Source organism: Bufo bufo, unplaced genomic scaffold (assembly GCF_905171765.1).
Source record: "Bufo bufo unplaced genomic scaffold, aBufBuf1.1, whole genome shotgun sequence".
NCBI classification, from domain to species: Eukaryota; Metazoa; Chordata; class Amphibia; order Anura; family Bufonidae; genus Bufo; species Bufo bufo.
In genome coordinates, this window is record NW_024400105.1 from 213,000 (window position 1) to 235,309 (window position 22,310).

The 22,310-nt window shown below is 42.2% G+C and overlaps 4 non-coding genes and 3 pseudogenes across 4 annotated transcripts; all 7 read right to left on the reverse strand.

Moving 5' to 3' along the window:
- Nucleotides 1-330: 330 nt before the first annotated feature.
- LOC120983516 lies at nucleotides 331-523 on the reverse strand. Its single transcript, XR_005775091.1, has one exon. It is a non-coding gene; the product is annotated as a U2 spliceosomal RNA (small nuclear RNA).
- Nucleotides 524-3,157: 2,634 nt separating this feature from the next.
- LOC120983550 lies at nucleotides 3,158-3,366 on the reverse strand (annotated as a pseudogene).
- Nucleotides 3,367-9,661: 6,295 nt separating this feature from the next.
- LOC120983617 lies at nucleotides 9,662-9,852 on the reverse strand. Its single transcript, XR_005775158.1, has one exon. It is a non-coding gene; the product is annotated as a U2 spliceosomal RNA (small nuclear RNA).
- A 1,036-nt stretch (nucleotides 9,853-10,888) lies between these two features.
- LOC120983551 lies at nucleotides 10,889-11,097 on the reverse strand (annotated as a pseudogene).
- A 6,293-nt stretch (nucleotides 11,098-17,390) lies between these two features.
- Nucleotides 17,391-17,581, reverse strand: LOC120983618. The gene has a single exon (XR_005775159.1). It is a non-coding gene; the product is annotated as a U2 spliceosomal RNA (small nuclear RNA).
- Nucleotides 17,582-18,613: 1,032 nt separating this feature from the next.
- LOC120983547 lies at nucleotides 18,614-18,814 on the reverse strand (annotated as a pseudogene).
- Nucleotides 18,815-21,296: 2,482 nt separating this feature from the next.
- On the reverse strand, nucleotides 21,297-21,482 carry LOC120983536. Its single transcript, XR_005775111.1, has one exon. It is a non-coding gene; the product is annotated as a U2 spliceosomal RNA (small nuclear RNA).
- Between the last annotated feature and the right edge of the window lie 828 nt (nucleotides 21,483-22,310).

Below are 22,310 nucleotides of genomic sequence, written 5' to 3' on the forward strand. Positions count from 1 at the left end.
CAAATCAAACGTGGAGGAGGGGAGGTCCAAACAATTCATTCAGGTGATAAGCCAATTAACCAATCATCAGTCTTAATTGGATCCAGGGTGTGTGTGACGACACTGGGGCTGAATGGGTTGCTTGGTGCTGGAAACAACCGACAGCTGATGCAATTAGGAGATTGACAGACTAGATGCAGGTATTATATGCAAAAAGCAACACTGCACTGACTGGGCAGACAGAGGAGAAGCTGAAGGAGGCACGACACACACAACTTTCCACTTGCTTGGCTGGAAGGATGATGCTTGCAATCCATTTCAATTTCATTCTGTTTTTTCATACTGGATTAGAAGGGGTGCACCGGTCCTGGAGGTACTGCAATACCAGGTCAATGCGTGGAGTGGACAGAGCAAGCTCTTTTTCCATCTCCCTGTTCGAAAAATCCATTTAATATATGGTCCCCAGATAGGGGACGTATCAGATATTAAACTGATAAGAACAGATTTTTTTTAGTTGATGCGTCAGAAGACGCGGCATAATTGTACTAGACACTTTTTATGCCCCACGCCTCATCATCCATACCAACTTTCTTTTTTAATTTTTATTTATATTTCTTATTTTCTAAAAAAATAATATTAACAAACATGACAAACATATAACAACAAAAGAAACACAAATTTTCCCATTCTTTTCAGCCTGGTCTTAGACCCCCCTTCCAGGCATAATATGCCATTAACCTTAACACATTCCTATGCAAAATCATATCTGCACTTATATTTTCTGGTACTCCCCCTTGATGACACTGAGGGACCTTATAATACTCAAAAAACTTGACTCTTTGTTCTCCTAATAGCTTCCTTACTTTACTAAACAAGCATCCCAAATCAATGCCTGTTTTTGTAAGTTCTTCTATTTCTTTTCCTACTTCTCCACTCCCGGTTTCGTATTGAAACCCAGTTTTCCCTTTCTCTTCTTTTCTCACTTCTTTTTCCTCTTTTTCTCCTTTTCTCACTTCTTTCCTCACTTCTTTTTTCTCTCTCACCTCTATTTTCTTTTCTTCTCTCTCACTTTCCTTCACCACTCTCCTAATACCACCTTGGCTTTCCTCTTTTCTCTGTTTACTCTCTTCTCTTCTCTTTCTTTTTGTTTCTTCTCCTTTCCTCTTTGGACAGGACAAGTAAACATGACCGTTTTCACCGCATAAATTACATTTCTTTTCTTTTTTGCAATTCGCTGCTAAGTGACCAAACTCCTCACATCTCAAACACCACTGGTTAGTACAAGTATCTTTTTCATGACCGTATCTTTTACAATTTTTACAGAATTCCTGCATTCCGTTAAAGAAAAGGTCACCGTTTACACTCCCAAGTTTAAATCTACTTGGTGGAAACACAACTTCTCCTTCAGAACTCTCTTTAAATTTTACAAAAAATTTCCACTTTGTGGACCAGATCCCATACTTATTGTAGATTTTACCACTACAATCAACTTTGTCACAAAACCTCAGTAAGAAAGTCACAATGTCTTCTTCAGCCACGTATGGGCTGTACATTCTCACAGTCAAAACTCTCTCCCTTCTGGGAAAGTGCAATATCACCTTGACTCCATTCATAACCGGACTCAATCTGAAATGTTCCAGTCTTTTTGCCACAACTGCACATATATCTTCTGTAGCGAAGATGACATCAAACATCCCACGCCTTGGGAATTCAAGCATGGATAATATCATGTCTTTCCGTACCTCTATAAGGCCAAACAGAATTTCTTCCACCAAAAATACGAGTCCTTTCTCCTTCTTCTTGGTATCCAATAACAGGAACCGAACGCCATTCTTGAGCCTTTCAAATGACGGAACTTCGTCCAACACAGGATCCTGGATCTCCATTTCCGGCGATTCTTCCATCCAGCAAGCGAAGACCACGTTCCAGGGACTGGTAGCGCCCTACCACCGAAGTAGCAGGCAGGTGATCGCTCCTCGTTGCCCAGGGACTAAGCCGCTCCCCAATAGCAGCAAGGAGGCAGGACCGAACTTTTCAGCGCGGCCCCAACCTCCAAGGCAGAGGAGACGGGTACCCCAGGCACCTTCTGACTAAGACCGATGTATCCCTACACTTGATCTTAGCCAAAAGGCCGAGAAGCGATAACCTGAAAAGGGTTCGCAGTACAGGCCGATGGTCCCCAATGCAGAGCACTAATGAAGGCAATAGACTACTGTCCCCAGCCCAATACACAGTCCGGGAGGCTTCTTTCTCTCACAAACCGGGGAAAACGTTCACGCGCGTCCTACGCACAGAAGTCACACCAGCATGCTTCTTTTCGTGTTTGCTATCTGCATAGCTCCGCCCACACGCGACTTTTGGACACGCCTTTTCTTCGCACGAAATTCCTGGTGCGGTGCCAAAGCACGCCAAGCAGAAAGCATGATAGGAATAGTAGTGAGTGAAAGGAAAAAAAAAAAAAAAAAAAAAAAAAAGGATAACCATTGTTGATTGTGATGTCACGGCACCATTGTTGAGTGTTCCATCAGGGCCCTTGTGATGTCATCCAATAGCTGACCTTACTTGACCTCTTTGACCTCTTGACCTGACAAGGCTCTTGTGACACGCGCAGTGTTCCGTCCATTGAACAGACAAGGTAGGTCCAGCTGCATAGGAAGTGCTGGGCTACTTTTTAGCCACTAAGTAATCCAGTTCAAAAGATCCACAAGAGGGAGACACAGGCAAACTTTACTCATTTATTGAAGCACTGCAAAAGCTAAATGGTTACATCCAGCCAACTTGATACAAAAAAGGGTCAATTGCCTGCCAGAGACGACTCAGCAACCCTCCGAGGTGTGCACAACAGGCCCAAATCAAACGTGGAGGAGGGGAGGTCCAAACAATTCATTCAGGTGATAAGCCAATTAACCAATCATCAGTCTTAATTGGATCCAGGGTGTGTGTGACGACACTGGGGCTGAATGGGTTGCTTGGTGCTGGAAACAACCGACAGCTGATGCAATTAGGAGATTGACAGACTAGATGCAGGTATTATATGCAAAAAGCAACACTGCACTGACTGGGCAGACAGAGGAGAAGCTGAAGGAGGCACGACACACACAACTTTCCACTTGCTTGGCTGGAAGGATGATGCTTGCAATCCATTTCAATTTCATTCTGTTTTTTCATACTGGATTAGAAGGGGTGCACCGGTCCTGGAGGTACTGCAATACCAGGTCAATGCGTGGAGTGGACAGAGCAAGCTCTTTTTCCATCTCCCTGTTCGAAAAATCCATTTAATATATGGTCCCCAGATAGGGGACGTATCAGATATTAAACTGATAAGAACAGATTTTTTTTTTAAGTTGACTATCCCCTCGCGGGGACGCCATATTTATTAAAAGAATTTACAAAATTTTAACAATTATCACATAAATACAGAAAAAAAATTAAATACATAATCAAAGGATGGCATTAAAAATGAATAAAATTATCTTATATTACAGAATTCCATTCACTTAAAAACCATTTATTTTCTACCGCAGTATTAACTTTTTTCTCAATTAAAAGATAAATATACATTTCACTAAAACAAAATCCCAGAACATCGTTGACGGATAAAACCTCTCTTTTAAAAACTAAAATATTTCTAGCCTTCCAGAGGGCTTCCTTTGCGCAGTTCATCGTCTTCCATGCCACAGCCTCTTGGCAGGCTGTTGGGCATTCCAAAAGACCGTATAGGATCATATCGTAGGTGAAGTCTCTCAGGCCTGCCATCTTCCTTAAAAGTGGGAGCACTCTTCTCCAGAAATCCTGGGCAAACGGACATGACCACAGTAGATGTTGAACCGTCTCTTCTTGTTGACAATTATTCCTCGGACAGATGGCAGACCTTACATAGCCTCTTCGGTATTGGAATGCCCGGCATGGAAGACACTGATGAACACAATTCCACGCCAAGTCTTTCTGGGAATTAAAAAGATAGGAGATGTTAATAATTTTCCAGATTTTTTTGCATTTATCTTCTCTAAAATTCTTTATATCACAAGTTATCTCCTTCATTTTTATTTCTTTTATTAATTGTTTACTGTTTTTAAGCTCATTTATATTTTTCTTCTTCAAATTAAAAGTTGACACTATCTCTTCTAAAATCTTATAACTTACTGGCAAATTAAAAGCATAAGGAACTGATAAAATAGTTTTGAACCAATTAAACTTACGCATAAAAAAACCAGTATTAAAACGAACATAATAAGACCAATAGTGTTCTTTAAAAAGAGCGTTAAAACAGAAACTAAAAAATTTTATCAATAAAAATCTCTTAAAATCTGGAAAATCTTTGCCGCCTTTTCCTTGGATTTTCATGACGTCTTCTCTTTTCAATTTCTCCATCTTTGAATTCCAGAAGAAGGTAAAACAGCTTTTATTAATTTTCTTCAATACATTCATGGGAGGGGGAAACACCATACTTAAGTATAATAAAAGGGGAAGAATGATCATCTTAATAATTAAAATTTTCCCCTCCATTGTGAGTTTCCTCATACTCCACATATTTATTTTTTGATTTACCTTCTTTTCCACCATGCCCCAACTAAAAAAACCATTATTAGACTCACTGAAGGAGACACCTAAAATGGTGATAAAATCAGACACAGGGATATTAATATCATGTAAAACCATACTTCCAATATTTAAAATATTACTCTTGTTAAAGTTCACTTTAAAACCAGAAGCACTACAAAAGAACTGAACATGCCCTAAGGCTTTCCGGAGTGATAGGGCGTCCCTGCATAAAACCGCCACATCGTCCATATACCCCACCGCTTTGGCCTCTAGTCCCCTTCCACCGGGCAAGGGCACTCCGCGTATCGCTTTATCTGTTCGCAGCTTACATAAGAGAGGCTCTAATGCGCAAATAAAAAGCAGTGGGGACAAGGGACACCCCTGCTTCACTCCGGAATCTAAAATTACTTCCTGTGTCTTAAAACCATTAATTAAAATTTTACTTGTGCATTTATTATAAAATGCTTTAAGAGACAATAAAAACCCCTCGGGTATACCCATTTTTTCTAAAACCTTAAAAAGATAAAAATGAGATACTCTGTCAAACGCCTTCTCGAAGTCAATAGATAAAATGGCTAATTTACCTTCTCTTGACTTAGTATCATCAATACAATCTTTAATAAGGTTCAGGTTATCCCATATGCTTCTTCCTGGGATTCCACAGACTTGATTAAAATGAATAATTTTAGAAATTACCCCTTTTAACCTATTGGCGCAGATTTTTGCCATGATCTTATAGTCTGTGTTAAGAAGGGTTATTGGTCTCCAATTCTTCAAATCTGCCTTATCACCTTTCTTATACAATAAGGAGACCTCACCCTTCCTCCAGGACTTGGGTAAAACCTTTGAATAAAAAACCTCACTAAAAAGACTAAAAAGATCGTCTTTTAAAAGGTCATAAAATTTGACATAAAATTCTATGGGTATACCGTCGGGGCCGGGTACCTTACCCGTCTTAAAACTCTTTGTTGTCTCTAAAACCTCCTGCTCCGTTAAACCTCGGGATAAAATCTGTTGCGAGGCAGGATCTAAAACCGCAGTGATCTCCTTCAGTGAGTCCTGTAAAATAGACTGATCCACAGACTTTACATTAAAAAGTTCAGAATAAAAACAATGTACTTTATGTAAAATGCCTTGTATTTCCTTAATTCCGTCTATTTCATTAATAGCTTCTTTTTTGTTATTAATTTTTTTAAAGAAGTATCTAGAGCATTTTTCGTTTTCTTCGATATGCCTCACTCTGGATCTAAAAATTAATTCTTTCCCTTTTTGCTCTATACATTTTGTAATTTCTTTCCTAAGATTTTCTATATCACTCTTCACATCCATACCATTGTCTCTGAATTTATACAAGGTTTGTAAACGGGTATTAAGATCTTTAAAGGAGTCCTTCTTCTCTCTTGCTTTCTGGGTACTTTTATTTATGAAGAAACTTTTTATTTTTTTCTTCATTTTTTCCCACCAGCTACTAATAGAGATATTTGGACTCCTTACCCGTTTACATCTTGTATAAAAACTTTTAAAATCAATAATAGTCTGTGGATCGTCTAAAAGAGAAACGTTCAATTTCCATGATTTTTTACCAGGAACCTTATTAAAATTATGTTTAATAATAAATAATAAGATTTTGTGGTCGGAAAAAACATTGGTTAAAAGCTCGCATTTAAAAGGCAGTAGCTGATCATTACAAAAAATAAAATCTATTCTAGAACTGCAGTTGACATTACTCCAGGTAACGCCGGCAACCTCTGGGGCATCTTTATTGCATTCTTTATAGACGTCAAGGAGTTTAAAATCATCAACCAGATTCTTCAACATCCCAGAGGTTTTATCATAATTCCTGCTGGTAGATGAAGTTTGCCGACGTTCCCCCTTCATAATACAATTAAAATCTCCTGCAACAACACATGGTTCAGAGGTATTGATAAAAACAGATAAAATTTCTAGCATGTCAGCTCTTTCGTTCTTATCAGGAGAACCATAAAAATTTAAAAACTGCCATTTAATACCATTGATAAAAGCTTTGACCAATAAAATCCTACCTGGTAAAATTTCATTAAAATCATCAATTAAAACGTTCCCTTTAAAAAGTATGGCGACCCCACCTGATCTGGACTCATTGGATCCAGACCAGATGGATGGTCCGTGTTGCCAATCTTCTTTATAGCTTTTGTATGAGCTTGTATGGGGAATGCCACATTCCTGCAAGAAAAACACGGATGCTGTCATTGTGGTTAAAAAATTAAAAAGAGCAACCCGTCTATGTTTAGACTTGACGCCCCTCACATTGAGGGAAACTCCCTTTATTTCGGCATCCATGATATTCATTAGGAAGAGTCAGCATGCCCAGAAAACTCATTTACACTTCCATTCCCGCCCTCTTCTGACCCAATCGTTATAAGGGAACCTTCCGGAGAGGAACTTCCATCACTCAGGCAGGAGCCTGCAGTCATGCTCGGGTAATCAGGCAAGCCAGCCTCTGATAGCTTCACCTGGGTCCCCATACCTTGACCATTTAGATCCTCATCGTTTGCGTCAGGTGGGTCTCCGACTGGATCCGTTGCTCCCCCCAGGCTCTGGGAGGTCCCAGGCCTCTCAGGGGAATGCTGCGCACAAGGCAGGGAATCGGACGCCTCCAGGGAGGCACTCGCCTCCCCAACCACCTTATCCGGCGGGGGGGGGGGCAGCCGGAGGAGCCACGTCCGCCTGATCTTGATGGCCGGACGTTTCCATCGGCTCCTCCTTCTCCCTATCCGGAGAGCGCCCTTTTTTTCCCCGCCTCTTTTTCCCTTGGATCTCCCACACACCTTCTTCCGGATCGTCATCAGGCTTAGGGGACCCAGATTGCGGAGTTTGTCTGGACTCCCCTGAACGACCGCTCTTTTGGGGAGTTCCAGACTTTTTGAGCCTTGCCACTATCTCCGCTTTGCGCTTGGCATTCCGCCTCTCCTTCGCATCTGTGGGATCACCCGAGCAATCCTGCTCCATATCATCCGCCTTGGCCCCCGCATCACTTGCATCAGGGGCCTCGGGCTCCTGCCTTACCTCTGCTTCCATTGCCTGTTCCTCTCCTTGAGGGCGGGTCTGGTCAGCTGACTCCTGTGGGGGCGTCTTGGGTCGCTCATCCTTTCTGTGGGGACAAAATCTGTATAGATGCCCAGTGCGTTGACAAAATGTACATTTTTTTGCATTGGGACATTCCTTGTTACTATGTTGAGTGCTCCCACAATTCCTACACTGGGCATCACAATTCTCATTTGTATGTCCGTATACCCCACAGAATTTGCAGAAATTAGGCATTCCCGTAAAGAAGAGGTCGCCATTAATTTGACCTAGTTTAAAACGGGCAGGTGGTAATTTAATTCCAGAGGAAAAGGCGGCATCTTTAATAAAAGTCACTAAAAATTTCCATTTGGATGTCCATATTCCACACTCGTTCATAACCTTCCCCATAAATTGGACCTCCTTAAAATACAAGGATAAAAACTTCTCCAGTTCTTTCTGGTCCACATAAGGGGAATACATCTTAATCACCACGAGCTTTTTCTCGTCGAAAGCGTGCTCAATGATACGGGTACGCCCAAGCCTGGGATCATCCTTTATTTTCTCAGCTTGTTTTAAAGCATCACGGAAAATGCCGTCTCCCGCCAGAGTAACATCATAAATGGCTCGCTTGGGGTAGTCTTGTATGGCGAGAATCTCATTCCTCCGGACATGCAAGAGATCTCCCAACACCGTATCCACAACATATCGCAACGATTCCGACTTTTTGTCCATAAGGACGCCTCCAGTGAGGAAAATCCTCACTGAGTTTTTCAGTCTGGCGTATTCCGGCACGGAGCCGGGATCGCCATCCATGGTCGCAACGTCGTACCGAGGCTGCACCTCCTGGTAAGTATAAAACTACCAGAAGGCCGGGGGATCGCAACTCGTTACCCTGGGACTAAGTCCTCCCCCCAATAGCAGCAGGTGGGTGAAGCCCGGGCTATAAACCCGGGCGATCCCACAAGGCCGAGGGGAGGAGTACCCGAATACCCTCAGCTAAGACCAAGTGCAGAATTAGAAACACATACACTTGATCTTAGCCAAAGGCCGAGAAGCGATAACCTGAAAAGGGTTCGCAGTACAGGCCGATGGTCCCCAATGCAGAGCACTAATGAAGGCAATAGACTACTGTCCCCAGCCCAATACACAGTCCGGGAGGCTTCTTTCTCTCACAAACCGGGGAAAACGTTCACGCGCGTCCTACGCACAGAAGTCACACCAGCATGCTTCTTTTCGTGTTTGCTATCTGCATAGCTCCGCCCACACGCGACTTTTGGACACGCCTTTTCTTCGCACGAAATTCCTGGTGCGGTGCCAAAGCACGCCAAGCAGAAAGCATGATAGGAATAGTAGTGAGTGAAAGGAAAAAAAAAAAAAAAAAAAAAAAAAAAGGATAACCATTGTTGATTGTGATGTCACGGCACCATTGTTGAGTGTTCCATCAGGGCCCTTGTGATGTCATCCAATAGCTGACCTTACTTGACCTCTTTGACCTCTTGACCTGACAAGGCTCTTGTGACACGCGCAGTGTTCCGTCCATTGAACAGACAAGGTAGGTCCAGCTGCATAGGAAGTGCTGGGCTACTTTTTAGCCACTAAGTAATCCAGTTCAAAAGATCCACAAGAGGGAGACACAGGCAAACTTTACTCATTTATTGAAGCACTGCAAAAGCTAAATGGTTACATCCAGCCAACTTGATACAAAAAAGGGTCAATTGCCTGCCAGAGACGACTCAGCAACCCTCCGAGGTGTGCACAACAGGCCCAAATCAAACGTGGAGGAGGGGAGGTCCAAACAATTCATTCAGGTGATAAGCCAATTAACCAATCATCAGTCTTAATTGGATCCAGGGTGTGTGTGACGACACTGGGGCTGAATGGGTTGCTTGGTGCTGGAAACAACCGACAGCTGATGCAATTAGGAGATTGACAGACTAGATGCAGGTATTATATGCAAAAAGCAACACTGCACTGACTGGGCAGACAGAGGAGAAGCTGAAGGAGGCACGACACACACAACTTTCCACTTGCTTGGCTGGAAGGATGATGCTTGCAATCCATTTCAATTTCATTCTGTTTTTTCATACTGGATTAGAAGGGGTGCACCGGTCCTGGAGGTACTGCAATACCAGGTCAATGCGTGGAGTGGACAGAGCAAGCTCTTTTTCCATCTCCCTGTTCGAAAAATCCATTTAATATATGGTCCCCAGATAGGGGACGTATCAGATATTAAACTGATAAGAACAGATACTACACTTGATCTTAGCCAAAAGGCCGAGAAGCGATAACCTGAAAAGGGTTCGCAGTACAGGCCGATGGTCCCCAATGCAGAGCACTAATGAAGGCAATAGACTACTGTCCCCAGCCCAATACACAGTCCGGGAGGCTTCTTTCTCTCACAAACCGGGGAAAACGTTCACGCGCGTCCTACGCACAGAAGTCACACCAGCATGCTTCTTTTCGTGTTTGCTATCTGCATAGCTCCGCCCACACGCGACTTTTGGACACGCCTTTTCTTCGCACGAAATTCCTGGTGCGGTGCCAAAGCACGCCAAGCAGAAAGAATGAAAGGAATAGTAGTGAGTGAAAGGAAAAAAAAAAAAAAAAAAAAAAAAAAAGGATAACCATTGTTGATTGTGATGTCACGGCACCATTGTTGAGTGTTCCATCAGGGCCCTTGTGATGTCATCCAATAGCTGACCTTACTTGACCTCTTTGACCTCTTGACCTGACAAGGCTCTTGTGACACGCGCAGTGTTCCGTCCATTGAACAGACAAGGTAGGTCCAGCTGCATAGGAAGTGCTGGGCTACTTTTTAGCCACTAAGTAATCCAGTTCAAAAGATCCACAAGAGGGAGACACAGGCAAACTTTACTCATTTATTGAAGCACTGCAAAAGCTAAATGGTTACATCCAGCCAACTTGATACAAAAAAGGGTCAATTGCCTGCCAGAGACGACTCAGCAACCCTCCGAGGTGTGCACAACAGGCCCAAATCAAACGTGGAGGAGGGGAGGTCCAAACAATTCATTCAGGTGATAAGCCAATTAACCAATCATCAGTCTTAATTGGATCCAGGGTGTGTGTGACGACACTGGGCCTGAATGGGTTGCTTGGTGCTGGAAACAACCGACAGCTGATGCAATTAGGAGATTGACAGACTAGATGCAGGTATTATATGCAAAAAGCAACACTGCACTGACTGGGCAGACAGAGGAGAAGCTGAAGGAGGCACGACACACACAACTTTCCACTTGCTTGGCTGGAAGGATGATGCTTGCAATCCATTTCAATTTCATTCTGTTTTTTCATACTGGATTAGAAGGGGTGCACCGGTCCTGGAGGTACTGCAATACCAGGTCAATGCGTGGAGTGGACAGAGCAAGCTCTTTTTCCATCTCCCTGTTCGAAAAATCCATTTAATATATGGTCCCCAGATAGGGGACGTATCAGATATTAAACTGATAAGAACAGATTTTTTTTTTAAGTTGACTATCCCCTCGCGGGGACGCCATATTTATTAAAAGAATTTACAAAATTTTAACAATTATCACATAAATACAGAAGAAAATAATTAAATACATAATCAAAGGATGGCATTAAAAATGAATAAAATTATCTTATATTACAGAATTCCATTCACTTAAAAACCATTTATTCTCTACCGCAGTATTAACTTTTTTCTCAATTAAAAGATAAATATACATTTCACTAAAACAAAATCCCAGAACATCGTTGACGGATAAAACCTCTCTTTTAAAAACTAAAATATTTCTAGCCTTCCAGAGGGCTTCCTTTGCGCAGTTCATCGTCTTCCATGCCACAGCCTCTTGGCAGGCTGTTGGGCATTCCAAAAGACCGTATAGGATCATATCGTAGGTGAAGTCTCTCAGGCCTGCCATCTTCCTTAAAAGTGGGAGCACTCTTCTCCAGAAATCCTGGGCAAACGGACATGACCACAGTAGATGTTGAACCGTCTCTTCTTGTTGACAATTATTCCTCGGACAGATGGCAGACCTTACATAGCCTCTTCGGTATTGGAATGCCCGGCATGGAAGACACTGATGAACACAATTCCACGCCAAGTCTTTCTGGGAATTAAAAAGATAGGAGATGTTAATAATTTTCCAGATTTTTTTGCATTTATCTTCTCTAAAATTCTTTATATCACAAGTTATCTCCTTCATTTTTATTTCTTTTATTAATTGTTTACTGTTTTTAAGCTCATTTATATTTTTCTTCTTCAAATTAAAAGTTGACACTATCTCTTCTAAAATCTTATAACTTACTGGCAAATTAAAAGCATAAGGAACTGATAAAATAGTTTTGAACCAATTAAACTTACGCATAAAAAAACCAGTATTAAAACGAACATAATAAGACCAATAGTGTTCTTTAAAAAGAGCGTTAAAACAGAAACTAAAAAATTTTATCAATAAAAATCTCTTAAAATCTGGAAAATCTTTGCCGCCTTTTCCTTGGATTTTCATGACGTCTTCTCTTTTCAATTTCTCCATCTTTGAATTCCAGAAGAAGGTAAAACAGCTTTTATTAATTTTCTTCAATACATTCATGGGAGGGGGAAACACCATACTTAAGTATAATAAAAGGGGAAGAATGATCATCTTAATAATTAAAATTTTCCCCTCCATTGTGAGTTTCCTCATACTCCACATATTTATTTTTTGATTTACCTTCTTTTCCACCATGCCCCAACTAAAAAAACCATTATTAGACTCACTGAAGGAGACACCTAAAATGGTGATAAAATCAGACACAGGGATATTAATATCATGTAAAACCATACTTCCAATATTTAAAATATTACTCTTGTTAAAGTTCACTTTAAAACCAGAAGCACTACAAAAGAACTGAACATGCCCTAAGGCTTTCCGGAGTGATAGGGCGTCCCTGCATAAAACCGCCACATCGTCCATATACCCCACCGCTTTGGCCTCTAGTCCCCTTCCACCGGGCAAGGGCACTCCGCGTATCGCTTTATCTGTTCGCAGCTTACATAAGAGAGGCTCTAATGCGCAAATAAAAAGCAGTGGGGACAAGGGACACCCCTGCTTCACTCCGGAATCTAAAATTACTTCCTGTGTCTTAAAACCATTAATTAAAATTTTACTTGTGCATTTATTATAAAATGCTTTAAGAGACAATAAAAACCCCTCGGGTATACCCATTTTTTCTAAAACCTTAAAAAGATAAAAATGAGATACTCTGTCAAACGCCTTCTCGAAGTCAATAGATAAAATGGCTAATTTACCTTCTCTTGACTTAGTATCATCAATACAATCTTTAATAAGGTTCAGGTTATCCCATATGCTTCTTCCTGGGATTCCACAGACTTGATTAAAATGAATAATTTTAGAAATTACCCCTTTTAACCTATTGGCGCAGATTTTTGCCATGATCTTATAGTCTGTGTTAAGAAGGGTTATTGGTCTCCAATTCTTCAAATCTGCCTTATCACCTTTCTTATACAATAAGGAGACCTCACCCTTCCTCCAGGACTTGGGTAAAACCTTTGAATAAAAAACCTCACTAAAAAGACTAAAAAGATCGTCTTTTAAAAGGTCATAAAATTTGACATAAAATTCTATGGGTATACCGTCGGGGCCGGGTACCTTACCCGTCTTAAAACTCTTTGTTGTCTCTAAAACCTCCTGCTCCGTTAAACCTCGGGATAAAATCTGTTGCGAGGCAGGATCTAAAACCGCAGTGATCTCCTTCAGTGAGTCCTGTAAAATAGACTGATCCACAGACTTTACATTAAAAAGTTCAGAATAAAAACAATGTACTTTATGTAAAATGCCTTGTATTTCCTTAATTCCGTCTATTTCATTAATAGCTTCTTTTTTGTTATTAATTTTTTTAAAGAAGTATCTAGAGCATTTTTCGTTTTCTTCGATATGCCTCACTCTGGATCTAAAAATTAATTCTTTCCCTTTTTGCTCTATACATTTTGTAATTTCTTTCCTAAGATTTTCTATATCACTCTTCACATCCATACCATTGTCTCTGAATTTATACAAGGTTTGTAAACGGGTATTAAGATCTTTAAAGGAGTCCTTCTTCTCTCTTGCTTTCTGGGTACTTTTATTTATGAAGAAACTTTTTATTTTTTTCTTCATTTTTTCCCACCAGCTACTAATAGAGATATTTGGACTCCTTACCCGTTTACATCTTGTATAAAAACTTTTAAAATCAATAATAGTCTGTGGATCGTCTAAAAGAGAAACGTTCAATTTCCATGATTTTTTACCAGGAACCTTATTAAAATTATGTTTAATAATAAATAATAAGATTTTGTGGTCGGAAAAAACATTGGTTAAAAGCTCGCATTTAAAAGGCAGTAGCTGATCATTACAAAAAATAAAATCTATTCTAGAACTGCAGTTGACATTACTCCAGGTAACGCCGGCAACCTCTGGGGCATCTTTATTGCATTCTTTATAGACGTCAAGGAGTTTAAAATCATCAACCAGATTCTTCAACATCCCAGAGGTTTTATCATAATTCCTGCTGGTAGATGAAGTTTGCCGACGTTCCCCCTTCATAATACAATTAAAATCTCCTGCAACAACACATGGTTCAGAGGTATTGATAAAAACAGATAAAATTTCTAGCATGTCAGCTCTTTCGTTCTTATCAGGAGAACCATAAAAATTTAAAAACTGCCATTTAATACCATTGATAAAAGCTTTGACCAATAAAATCCTACCTGGTAAAATTTCATTAAAATCATCAATTAAAACGTTCCCTTTAAAAAGTATGGCGACCCCACCTGATCTGGACTCATTGGATCCAGACCAGATGGATGGTCCGTGTTGCCAATCTTCTTTATAGCTTTTGTATGAGCTTGTATGGGGAATGCCACATTCCTGCAAGAAAAACACGGATGCTGTCATTGTGGTTAAAAAATTAAAAAGAGCAACCCGTCTATGTTTAGACTTGACGCCCCTCACATTGAGGGAAACTCCCTTTATTTCGGCATCCATGATATTCATTAGGAAGAGTCAGCATGCCCAGAAAACTCATTTACACTTCCATTCCCGCCCTCTTCTGACCCAATCGTTATAAGGGAACCTTCCGGAGAGGAACTTCCATCACTCAGGCAGGAGCCTGCAGTCATGCTCGGGTAATCAGGCAAGCCAGCCTCTGATAGCTTCACCTGGGTCCCCATACCTTGACCATTTAGATCCTCATCGTTTGCGTCAGGTGGGTCTCCGACTGGATCCGTTGCTCCCCCCAGGCTCTGGGAGGTCCCAGGCCTCTCAGGGGAATGCTGCGCACAAGGCAGGGAATCGGACGCCTCCAGGGAGGCACTCGCCTCCCCAACCACCTTATCCGGCGGGGGGGGGGCAGCCGGAGGAGCCACGTCCGCCTGATCTTGATGGCCGGACGTTTCCATCGGCTCCTCCTTCTCCCTATCCGGAGAGCGCCCTTTTTTTCCCCGCCTCTTTTTCCCTTGGATCTCCCACACACCTTCTTCCGGATCGTCATCAGGCTTAGGGGACCCAGATTGCGGAGTTTGTCTGGACTCCCCTGAACGACCGCTCTTTTGGGGAGTTCCAGACTTTTTGAGCCTTGCCACTATCTCCGCTTTGCGCTTGGCATTCCGCCTCTCCTTCGCATCTGTGGGATCACCCGAGCAATCCTGCTCCATATCATCCGCCTTGGCCCCCGCATCACTTGCATCAGGGGCCTCGGGCTCCTGCCTTACCTCTGCTTCCATTGCCTGTTCCTCTCCTTGAGGGCGGGTCTGGTCAGCTGACTCCTGTGGGGGCGTCTTGGGTCGCTCATCCTTTCTGTGGGGACAAAATCTGTATAGATGCCCAGTGCGTTGACAAAATGTACATTTTTTTGCATTGGGACATTCCTTGTTACTATGTTGAGTGCTCCCACAATTCCTACACTGGGCATCACAATTCTCATTTGTATGTCCGTATACCCCACAGAATTTGCAGAAATTAGGCATTCCCGTAAAGAAGAGGTCGCCATTAATTTGACCTAGTTTAAAACGGGCAGGTGGTAATTTAATTCCAGAGGAAAAGGCGGCATCTTTAATAAAAGTCACTAAAAATTTCCATTTGGATGTCCATATTCCACACTCGTTCATAACCTTCCCCATAAATTGGACCTCCTTAAAATACAAGGATAAAAACTTCTCCAGTTCTTTCTGGTCCACATAAGGGGAATACATCTTAATCACCACGAGCTTTTTCTCGTCGAAAGCGTGCTCAATGATACGGGTACGCCCAAGCCTGGGATCATCCTTTATTTTCTCAGCTTGTTTTAAAGCATCACGGAAAATGCCGTCTCCCGCCAGAGTAACATCATAAATGGCTCGCTTGGGGTAGTCTTGTATGGCGAGAATCTCATTCCTCCGGACATGCAAGAGATCTCCCAACACCGTATCCACAACATATCGCAACGATTCCGACTTTTTGTCCATAAGGACGCCTCCAGTGAGGAAAATCCTCACTGAGTTTTTCAGTCTGGCGTATTCCGGCACGGAGCCGGGATCGCCATCCATGGTCGCAACGTCGTACCGAGGCTGCACCTCCTGGTAAGTATAAAACTACCAGAAGGCCGGGGGATCGCAACTCGTTACCCTGGGACTAAGTCCTCCCCCCAATAGCAGCAGGTGGGTGAAGCCCGGGCTATAAACCCGGGCGATCCCACAAGGCCGAGGGGAGGAGTACCCGAATACCCTCAGCTAAGACCAAGTGCAGAATTAGAAACACATACACTTGATCTTAGCCAAAGGCCGAGAAGCGATAACCTGAAAAGGGTTCGCAGTACAGGCCGATGGTCCCCAATGCAGAGCACTAATGAAGGCAATAGACTACTGTCCCCAGCCCAATACACAGTCCGGGAGGCTTCTTTCTCTCACAAACCGGGGAAAACGTTCACGCGCGTCCTACGCACAGAAGTCACACCAGCATGCTTCTTTTCGTGTTTGCTATCTGCATAGCTCCGCCCACACGCGACTTTTGGACACGCCTTTTCTTCGCACGAAATTCCTGGTGCGGTGCCAAAGCACGCCAAGCAGAAAGCATGATAGGAATAGGAGTGAGTGAAAGGAAAAAAAAAAAAAAAAAAAAAAAAGGATAACCATTGTTGATTGTGATGTCACGGCACCATTGTTGAGTGTTCCATCAGGGCCCTTGTGATGTCATCCAATAGCTGACCTTACTTGACCTCTTTGACCTCTTGACCTGACAAGGCTCTTGTGACACGCGCAGTGTTCCGTCCATTGAACAGACAAGGTAGGTCCAGCTGCATAGGAAGTGCTGGGCTACTTTTTAGCCACTAAGTAATCCAGTTCAAAAGATCCACAAGAGGGAGACACAGGCAAACTTTACTCATTTATTGAAGCACTGCAAAAGCTAAATGGTTACATCCAGCCAACTTGATACAAAAAAGGGTCAATTGCCTGCCAGAGACGACTCAGCAACCCTCCGAGGTGTGCACAACAGGCCCAAATCAAACGTGGAGGAGGGGAGGTCCAAACAATTCATTCAGGTGATAAGCCAATTAACCAATCATCAGTCTTAATTGGATCCAGGGTGTGTGTGACGACACTGGGGCTGAATGGGTTGCTTGGTGCTGGAAACAACCGACAGCTGATGCAATTAGGAGATTGACAGACTAGATGCAGGTATTATATGCAAAAAGCAACACTGCACTGACTGGGCAGACAGAGGAGAAGCTGAAGGAGGCACGACACACACAACTTTCCACTTGCTTGGCTGGAAGGATGATGCTTGCAATCCATTTCAATTTCATTCTGTTTTTTCATACTGGATTAGAAGGGGTGCACCGGTCCTGGAGGTACTGCAATACCAGGTCAATGCGTGGAGTGGACAGAGCAAGCTCTTTTTCCATCTCCCTGTTCGAAAAATCCATTTAATATATGGTCCCCAGATAGGGGACGTATCAGATATTAAACTGATAAGAACAGATACTACACTTGATCTTAGCCAAAAGGCCGAGAAGCGATAACCTGAAAAGGGTTCGCAGTACAGGCCGATGGTCCCCAATGCAGAGCACTAATGAAGGCAATAGACTACTGTCCCCAGCCCAATACACAGTCCGGGAGGCTTCTTTCTCTCACAAACCGGGGAAAACGTTCACGCGCGTCCTACGCACAGAAGTCACACCAGCATGCTTCTTTTCGTGTTTGCTATCTGCATAGCTCCGCCCACACGCGACTTTTGGACACGCCTTTTCTTCGCACGAAATTCCTGGTGCGGTGCCAAAGCACGCCAAGCAGAAAGCATGATAGGAATAGTAGTGAGTGAAAGGAAAAAAAAAAAAAAAAAAAAAAAGGATAACCATTGTTGATTGTGATGTCACGGCACCATTGTTGAGTGTTCCATCAGGGCCCTTGTGATGTCATCCAATAGCTGACCTTACTTGACCTCTTTGACCTCTTGACCTGACAAGGCTCTTGTGACACGCGCAGTGTTCCGTCCATTGAACAGACAAGGTAGGTCCAGCTGCATAGGAAGTGCTGGGCTACTTTTTAGCCACTAAGTAATCCAGTTCAAAAGATCCACAAGAGGGAGACACAGGCAAACTTTACTCATTTATTGAAGCACTGCAAAAGCTAAATGGTTACATCCAGCCAACTTGATACAAAAAAGGGTCAATTGCCTGCCAGAGACGACTCAGCAACCCTCCGAGGTGTGCACAACAGGCCCAAATCAAACGTGGAGGAGGGGAGGTCCAAACAATTCATTCAGGTGATAAGCCAATTAACCAATCATCAGTCTTAATTGGATCCAGGGTGTGTGTGACGACACTGGGGCTGAATGGGTTGCTTGGTGCTGGAAACAACCGACAGCTGATGCAATTAGGAGATTGACAGACTAGATGCAGGTATTATATGCAAAAAGCAACACTGCACTGACTGGGCAGACAGAGGAGAAGCTGAAGGAGGCACGACACACACAACTTTCCACTTGCTTGGCTGGAAGGATGATGCTTGCAATCCATTTCAATTTCATTCTGTTTTTTCATACTGGATTAGAAGGGGTGCACCGGTCCTGGAGGTACTGCAATACCAGGTCAATGCGTGGAGTGGACAGAGCAAGCTCTTTTTCCATCTCCCTGTTCGAAAAATCCATTTAATATATGGTCCCCAGATAGGGGACGTATCAGATATTAAACTGATAAGAACAGATTTTTTTTTTTTTTTTTTTTTTATTTAAATTTGTTCTTAAAAGTCTATCCGAAAGACCCCTGAATCTGTGAAACAAAGGTCCCATGTTCTATAATAACAAGTCGAAAATCACATGAAACTTATCTTCAAAAGTATCAAATAAGTCCAAAAAAGTTCAAAAGTAAAGGTTCTATAACGATCATTGCATCATTTCAGAAAAGCCTATTTCTACTCGAATCATACATATTAATAAAGCATCTTGCAAGACCTTTAAATCCTCTATTGATACGTCTTTTTTGTCTTCAAGTGCCTTCTCCAACCAGTCATCAAGGGGAGTCTCTTCAACAAAACCGACCGGATCTTGTTCATAATATTCCAAGGCTGCAACTCTCGCATTTTGCAAGTTTTCTCCATACATTTTATCAATCCTTGTCTTCCATGCTTCCATACTTTCTGGCAACTGTAGCTTCTCAGTATCAGAAGTTCCCAAGCCTATTTCTTCTTTCAAAACCTGCCTCTTCTCAACTTCTTCAGTATTCGAAAAAGTCTGTTGTTTTTCAATCACAGTTTCTTTCTTTTCTTCTTCTTCTTTCTCTAGATCTTTAACAACAATTCCCTTCTCAACTTCTTTCTTTTCTTCTTCTTTCTCTAGATCTTTAATAATCTGTTGTTCTTCAATAACAATTTTCTTCTTTTCTTCTGTTTTTATTTCTTCCTCTTTCTCAGCTTCTTTCAAAACAACATTTTTACTGGTTTCCCAAAAGCAAAATCCGGTTTTCCCGTTAATAGTTATTTTCCCATTCAAAACATTCCCACCTTCTTTTTTCCAAATCGAAAATCTTCTCTTTCCATTCCAAATTCCTCCTTTGTTTAGAAAATATTTTTGAAAAGTTACGAACTCAAAGTGGGACCGCAAAAAAAAACAGAATTTCATCATTCTCAACGAAGGGATCATCCATAGAAATAACAAAGTTCCTTTTTTTCCCAAAAAGGGACGACTGCAACAAGAAATGCTTTTTCATATCTTCATTTAGTTCCAGATACTTCTTAAAGCCATCTCTGCAAAGTTCCTCTGTCTTTAGAGTAACATCCAAATAATTCTTTGGGTAGTTTCTTTGCATACAAAAAATACTTTCCTTTGGAATCCCCAAAAGTCCTTCAAATATTTTCAAAGTAAAAAGTTCCAAATCGTCCTTATCAGCTGCATCTTCTTTGAATAGCAACCTCAGGCAGTTCTTTTTCTTCCATAGCTCCATCGTTAAGTCCAAAGTTCTTCCACCAGGCAAAACAGCAAAATGGATCAGAATATCTGCCCCCTACAGCTATGTGTAGTGACAGTCCAAGTTGATCGCTTCTCGTTGCCCCGGGACTAATCCGTTCCCCCAATAGCAGCAGGAGATTCAACCACGGCTATAAACCGTAGCCTGCACTCCAGGCCGAGGGTCTGGGTACCCGGGGCACCTCCGGCCAAGATCCTATGTATTCCTACACTTGATCTTAGCCAAAAGGCCGAGAAGCGATAACCTGAAAAGGGTTCGCAGTACAGGCCGATGGTCCCCAATGCAGAGCACTAATGAAGGCAATAGACTACTGTCCCCAGCCCAATACACAGTCCGGGAGGCTTCTTTCTCTCACAAACCGGGGAAAACGTTCACGCGCGTCCTACGCACAGAAGTCACACCAGCATGCTTCTTTTCGTGTTTGCTATCTGCATAGCTCCGCCCACACGCGACTTTTGGACACGCCTTTTCTTCGCACGAAATTCCTGGTGCGGTGCCAAAGCACGCCAAGCAGAAAGCATGATAGGAATAGTAGTGAGTGAAAGGAAAAAAAAAAAAAAAAAAAAAGGATAACCATTGTTGATTGTGATGTCACGGCACCATTGTTGAGTGTTCCATCAGGGCCCTTGTGATGTCATCCAATAGCTGACCTTACTTGACCTCTTTGACCTCTTGACCTGACAAGGCTCTTGTGACACGCGCAGTGTTCCGTCCATTGAACAGACAAGGTAGGTCCAGCTGCATAGGAAGTGCTGGGCTACTTTTTAGCCACTAAGTAATCCAGTTCAAAAGATCCACAAGAGGGAGACACAGGCAAACTTTACTCATTTATTGAAGCACTGCAAAAGCTAAATGGTTACATCCAGCCAACTTGATACAAAAAAGGGTCAATTGCCTGCCAGAGACGACTCAGCAACCCTCCGAGGTGTGCACAACAGGCCCAAATCAAACGTGGAGGAGGGGAGGTCCAAACAATTCATTCAGGTGATAAGCCAATTAACCAATCATCAGTCTTAATTGGATCCAGGGTGTGTGTGACGACACTGGGGCTGAATGGGTTGCTTGGTGCTGGAAACAACCGACAGCTGATGCAATTAGGAGATTGACAGACTAGATGCAGGTATTATATGCAAAAAGCAACACTGCACTGACTGGGCAGACAGAGGAGAAGCTGAAGGAGGCACGACACACACAACTTTCCACTTGCTTGGCTGGAAGGATGATGCTTGCAATCCATTTCAATTTCATTCTGTTTTTTCATACTGGATTAGAAGGGGTGCACCGGTCCTGGAGGTACTGCAATACCAGGTCAATGCGTGGAGTGGACAGAGCAAGCTCTTTTTCCATCTCCCTGTTCGAAAAATCCATTTAATATATGGTCCCCAGATAGGGGACGTATCAGATATTAAACTGATAAGAACAGATTTTTTTTTTTAGTTGGCACCCCCAAACGGGGACGTCATAATTTTTATTAAAACATATTTACATAAAAATACAAATTAACGTTTTTTTTTTAAACAAACAAACAAAACATATCAACTCAAAACCAATCTGGGTTAGCACCATCTTTCCATGCATAATATGACATAAGCAACAGACTACGTCTATCAAACTCCGTATTTTCTGTAACTATATCTGGAATTTTTATTTGATCATATGGATGAACCTTAGCACGCTGAAAAAATCTCACTTTGTCAGCTATTATAGATTTCCTAACATATGCAAATAAGGCCTGTAATTTGACCCCCGATTTCTGTGCACTTTCTATTTCTGACCATACTCTCTGACTATGTACTTCCTCCTCTGAACCTCTCTCAAAAGGATTTTTAGGTTTTTCCACCACTTTCATACTTTCTGATTTTTCCTTTTCTACTGTATCCATTTTTCCTCCTGACTCCTTTCTTGCTCTTACCTCTATCTTATTCTCTTTAACTGTCCTTCTTATTTTTGACTCCTCAGCAGCTTCTGTCTCCTCCACTCCTTTGCGCTTTCCCCTCACCTCTCCACCTCCCTCCCCCTTTTTCTTTTGGGGGCAAGAAGCGTAGACGTGACCAATTTTACCACATAAATAGCATTTCTTTTTTTCTTTACAATTTTCATAACTATGACCTATACATTGACAGTTAGCACAATATTGTTCAGTACAATCATCTTTTATGTGTCCATATTGCTTGCAATTACGACAAAAATCAGTCATGCCATTAAAAAATAAATCACCATTAATTTTTCCAATTTTAAATCTCCCAGGTGGGAAGATTAATTCCCCTTCCTCCTTTTCATGCAAC